Consider the following 6,202-nt stretch of genomic DNA (forward strand, 5'->3'; position numbering starts at 1 on the left):
GGCATGGGTGACAGGAGAACCAACAGGGCGCACAGCAAACCCGGAGGGGCCCCGTGTGCGGGAAACAGAGGCTTACACACAGAGCAGGCGAGTGCTGTAATTAAAGAGCACACCACGGAGGAGGTGGGAGTTCGGCGAGTAAGTCGCATCTCATTTTTCTGTCTCACTAGCTCTGTTCTTCCTCCTTTCCAGAAAAATGCTGGTGCAGTTCATGGAGCACTTACTGTCTTAGCCTGACGTTCTTGTTGCTATAAAGGAAGAACGGAAACTGGGTAATTTATAAAGAAAAGAGGGTTGTGTGGCTTGCAGTTCTGCAGGCTGTACAAGAGGCATGGAGCCAGCATCTGGTTCTGTGGAGGGTTCTGCTGCTGCCACCCCACCCACGGGAGGGTGGAGGGGAGCCAGGTGTGCAGAGATCACTAAGGCCAGAGGAAGCAGGAGAGAGGAAGGAGGGGCCAGGTTCTCTTTATCAACTACTGTGTTTCCCTGAAAATAAGGCAGGGCCTTATATTCATTTTTCCTCAAGAAGACACCCCAGGGCTTATTTTCAGGGGATGTGTTATTTTCCCCTCAAAGCCTCAGCTTGCAGCACGCACAGGATGGCCGGGACCCAACAGGGGGAGCCGACCTTGTTGGTGGGGCTGCCCGCACCTTTCCGGCCACCTCTTGGATAGTCCCTGTCACGATGGGGTAGAGGAGAAGGGCTGTTTCTCTTCTTTCCCGCTCCATGATGAAATGCATGGGTTGTGCGGATTCACTGCGTGGCCACACCCATCACTAGGGCTTATTTTCAGGGTAGGGCTTCTATTGCGCACATGCTCAGAAATCCTGCTAGGGCTTATTTTATGGGTCGGTCTCATTTTCAGGGAAACACGGTAGCTCTTGCCAGAACTAACAATGTGAGAACTCATTCGCTACCACAAGGATGACACCAAGCAAAGCCATCCATGGGGCACCCATCCAGCTGGCCTGAAACCTCCCATTAGGCCCCACCTCCAACACTGGGATCAGATTCCAAGGTGAGGTTTGGAAACTGTAGCACCTACTATGCACTTTACCTGCATTCACTGTTCTTTAAATACAGTTCTTGCCAGGGTATTCCTTGCAAGGGAATTGTTCTATTCACACACATTTTTTCCAGAGGACGAAATTGAGTGTGAGCAACTTGCCTATCTGGAGAGCAGGGGAAGGGCCCTGGACCCTGCCGAGTCAGGTGAGATCCCGTAGCAAGTTTCCGGCAGATAAACGCTATGACCCGACCTGCAATTCAGAAGGGTTCCTCTGGCGTGTGGGACCGAGCAGGCAGAGCAGCAGGGAAGCTGGCTGGGATCTAGACAGCAGGTAGTACAGGTGCCCTGGGAAGAGTCTGCCTTCTGCTGTGTCAAAGGTTGCGCTGGCGAGATTGGTTGGTGGGGGGACCTAAGGTGGGAGGAAAAGGGAGAGAACGGATGACTCCGAGGCTTAGCCGACAGCCTGGAGGCGGGAACACCGTGCGCTGAACTGAGGCAGAGAACACAAGGAGCAGGTCTGGAGGCAGGAAATCCTGTTAAATTTCAGATGCTCCTCGAGCAGAGGTTTGGCAAGAATGCAGTTGGATCGGTTAGTCCTGAGTGATGGGAGGGATCAGAGCCAGAGACGTGGATCGAGAAGTTACTAAAATTCAATTAATGATTAGTAGAATTCAAAATTCCTTGTCCCAAGCAAAACAGCCCAGGATGCTGTTTGACTCCTGGTACCTCTTCGCCTCCTCCCTGGCCCTGTGGCTCGGTAGTTCAGTTCCTTTAATTTCCCTCCAGTTCTGCGTCCTCGTTGCCTGGTGTGCGGTCCTTCCTCTCCGCTCGCAGGAGCTGCTCCACCCACCGTCTCCTGCCTCTCATTTTTGCTCTAGAGAAGTCGGCTGTCGTGCTATTTTTCATTCCTTTATAATTTGACTTTTTCCTCTGTTTTTAATGTCTTCTCTTTATCGTCAGTGTTTATAACTTCACTTTGATATGTTTGTGACAGTTTTCATTTTTCATCCCTTTTTGTGTCAAGCATCTGAAGCTGAGGATTATTAATGATTTTCATCAGTTCTGGAAAATTTTCAGCCATTATTATTTTTTTAAGTGTTTACTTTCCCAGTCCTTGGCGTTCTGCCCTCCTAGAGCTCAGAGAGACCGACATCAGCCTTTTCACTCTGCCCTTCCTGACTCTTAATCACTCGTTCATGCTTTGCTTCCCTTCATCTGTGCCGGTTTATTGGCATTTTTTAGCCAAAACCTCCTTCATTTAACCATTCTCCTAGAGTTCTACTAGATCTTTTTCCCAAATGCACCAGGACTATGTTGTTATTACATGTTATTTCTTTCTTTGTTGTTATTACATGTTATTACAATGTTATTTCTTTCTCATTGTTCAAATTTCTAATTACCTCTTTTATTGATTCAAATATTTTTTTAAGATATACTGATTTTATATTGTGAAAATTCCAATAGCTGAATTCCTTGGAATCTAATCATGCTTTTATTATTTCTACTGAGTTTCTTTTCCTGTAACTTGTTTCCAGTTTTTACTTTTGCTTTTGTTCTTGTCCTTCAGATTTCTATTTGGCCAGAATTTGTCTGTGACAATTTTATGAGACCTGAGTTAGAAACACATCCCTGAGAAAGTATTTTTATTTACTTCTGCCGTTTGCCCCACAGTGCCATCAACTCAGGACAGTTTAAAGTTAATTTCTCAGTCTGATATGCTTTGGGAGGCACAAAGGAAAATTCAGACTTCAGAACCTACAGGAGAGAGGTAATGTGGGCATAAATCCTCAGAGAAGCCTTTTCTTCCCACCTGGCTCTGAGGCTGCCAGAGTTTTCTGTGTGTAGAAGTTGTTGTGGGTAGGTTGTTTCATTGCTCTCAAGGATTTGCTGCGTTCCCCGCTGGAAGACAATATAGCCCTGCTTTTACCGTGTGGCTTTCTACGCTCCTGCACAAGGCAGAATGGGTCACACCCATGCCCTCCAGGCTCTGGGCAGTGTGATTCGGGTGCAAGTGCTGTGAGGTCGTGCTGAGCGAAAGGTTTAAGAGACGCCGCTGCGTTTGTTACTTTGGCCCATTCCAGACAGGGGCTGCTTCTTCCAGCCGTGTTCCAAATAACCTTTGTGGCTCTGAGCTACTTGTTACTGCAGCTTAATCTAGCAAACGCTGACTAATGCTTCCTCTCACCAGGGAAGTTTTTATAGGTGACCCTGTTGTTGCCGGTGTAGCCTTCCAAGGGCCCTGGGTTTTTTTCAGTGGTCTCAGCTCCAATTCTCTGTTTTGGTTGAACCCAAGACCCAGGCTCTCCTCACGGAAATTTACAAAGTAGAAGGTATGAGGAGTGTTCACCGAGCGTTCAGTTCTTCCCTTCCAGGCTCACGTAAGACCGTGCGAGTCAGTGGCATTGCTGTTGGGCAAGTCCACACGATGTGTTATGTCCAGTCAAAGAGGAAAGGGAGGGAAACGCCCAAGCCACAACTGGGAGAAGCCCCCTCCCGAGTGTCCGGTTTGGTGGCCGTGGAGGAGGCCCCATGCTTTGATGTTGACTCGATGGAAGCATCTAGATCCCCGAGTCACTGCATGGAATTGTCTCCCGGAACAGTGGCAACACTTTATATGGAAATGAGAAGTCAACTATCTGTCGTGTGAAGCCCTGTCGTTTTTGGAATTGACTTGTTACTGCAGCTAAGAACAGCCTAACTTCAGCAATTCCCCAGGGCTTTGGCTGGTGAATCTGCCAAGAGTCCTCCCGGCCACAGTGGCTTCAGCACCTTCTCAGCATGGTGGCTTCCTGCTCCTTCTTTGCTCTTGGGCCCTAGGAATGTCCCCATTCCACTGCAGCCTTATTTATGGACTCAAGTGGCTTAAAAAAATAAATAAAAACCTAGTAAGTCTTTTTCAGTATAGAATCTGTAATATTGATAGAAAATTGACTTTTAATGGAATGTAATGTTTTATTATAAATATAGAAAGGATGAAAGAATTAGAAAAGTATCCCCAAAAGGAGAATGTAAAAAGTTTCATGAGAACATAAAGAAACAAATTTCAAAAACAAACAAAAAACGCCCAGGCCCCACCCATATCCCGATGCTTAGCATTTACCTATTTTCCTAGTGGTGGGCCCCTTAGAACTCGGCGTTTATTTCCGTGGGTTCTCATCATGTCTGTCCTGTGTGATCTAGTGCCGCTCCTTAGAAAATACAGGGGGCTTGAGCTCTGAGCAACCGGCAGAACAATGACCGTGATTTTTAAAGCTCCACGTGAGGGTGGGTGTGCGCTCTGTCCCCCGCCCTGCCTGAAGCTGTGGGACTCCATCCCGACGGGGGGTCTCACCCCGCCCGTGCCTGCGTTCGGCCCTCGCCGCCTGGCACCAGGCCCTCTCTGGAACACTGCCATGTCCCCGAAACTCCTGTTCCCCTAGTCCTGCCCTCCCAGAAGCTGTTCCAGCCCAGTAAACGCTTTTACCCTGGCATACCCTGTTCCGTCACGGTTTTTCTCTTTTGCACATGTCATTCTGCCTATCGGCGTGTCATTTTTTCTGTTATTACACGGGGGGAGGGGGGGAATTTTTACTCGATGTTCACGCCCGGCCAAGACGCTGTCTCCTTTCTGGAGTCGTTGGGCTTTGCCTCTTGGTGCGGGTCCCTCTCGGCGTGGGTCCCTCTTGGTGTGGGTCCCTCTTGGTGTGGGTCCCCTTCCCCTACACGGGCAGAGCCGTCCTCCGGCCTCCCAAGCGTCTTCACAGCGCCCGTGAGCGTGTGTGTCGCACGCGAGGCTCTCGCCGTCTAAACGCTCCAGGGTCTCTTCCCGAGAAACGTTCCAGCCGGTTGCAGGCTGTCCCCTCTGTCTTCTCCTCAGAGCCCATCTCGGTTTCTGGGCGCCTTTCCTGCTCGGCCCGACGTGCGTGAGAAAGGGGCAGCGGGTGTCTGCGGTTGAGTCTCCGTCCCTGACCCACTGCGGACACCAGGGTGGATGCTCTGGGCACCTTCTCTGCTGCGGCCTCGTGTCCCTGGGGAAGGTGGGGCCTGGCCCGGGAACCCCGCCCTCCTCCCACCCCTTGGAGGCGCGGGAGGGGCCCTGCCAGGTGGAGGGGCCGTCCTGCTGTCTGCCGGCAGGTGCACAGGGCCCGCCAGAGGCGTGAGACTATCTCCTTAGGGTTCGAGAGTGCCGGGCCGCCTTCCAGGTTCGCCCCTGATGCAGTCCACCTGGCCTCCCCGCCAGCCTCCGCACGACCACACACTCTCTCTCCGCCAGGGCCCTCCTGCTCCTCGCCCAGCCCAGGGGCTGCTGCGCGAGGCTCGCGCCTCCGATGTCCTCCTAGCCCTGATCCACGCCGAGGAGCCCAGAGCACGCCACTGCAGCTGCTGAATCCAGCCGTGCCTGAAGTCCGTCTCCTCTCCTGGACTTGCCGGTCACATGAGATGATAAACTCACTTCTTCACAAGTGAATTTTAGTTCAGTTTCTGTAATCAAAAAAGGCCCTCCATAGCACTGCACCATGAGAAATACATCTAAAGCATCTTAGCTATTTAGGTTTCTACGCTCAGCTTGAAAAACTAAAACAAATGGTAAAGAAAAATGAATGGAAAGGACGCTACCAAGGAAATGGATAGATACCTGAAACCAGGTATTTTTGGTCTGCTTCCCAGATTAAATATTTCTAATATTTTATTTTTTTTATCTCTGATTATGTCTCTTTACTCAAATTTAAGGTAAGAGTAGCTATGTTTACCTTTAACATCTCTAAGAAAATGAAGTTCAAAGAATAATAATAATCTCTAAGAAAATTGGGTTCAAACCATACAATATTTAGTAAAGATCATCTCCTTAAAGATCTTTTCTTCCTCTAATGCATTAATTCACTCCATTCATTCATTTCTTCACCAAAGATATTCATTTAAATTGTTGCACAATACCTTCCTCTAGGAATAAAACGTGGGAAATTTGCACCAAGAAAGGATTACTCTGTGCAGCTTTTTCCAAACAAGCGTGTCTTACTGAAGTGTGCGATAAACACACGGAAAAGAACACGAATCCCAAGTAAACAAATCAGTAAATTTTCAAAAGTCCTTTAATGCCCGATGAAAGCTGCATGCCTACACCTCCCACCAAATGCGAGTCTCGGAGCCAGGGGCTGCAAGAAAATCAAAGGTGAGGAAGGCAGAGGCCTGAGTTGGAGCCATTTGCAATCTAG

This window comes from Microcebus murinus, chromosome 17, assembly GCF_040939455.1.
Source record: "Microcebus murinus isolate Inina chromosome 17, M.murinus_Inina_mat1.0, whole genome shotgun sequence".
In the NCBI taxonomy this organism is placed as follows: Eukaryota; Metazoa; Chordata; class Mammalia; order Primates; family Cheirogaleidae; genus Microcebus; species Microcebus murinus.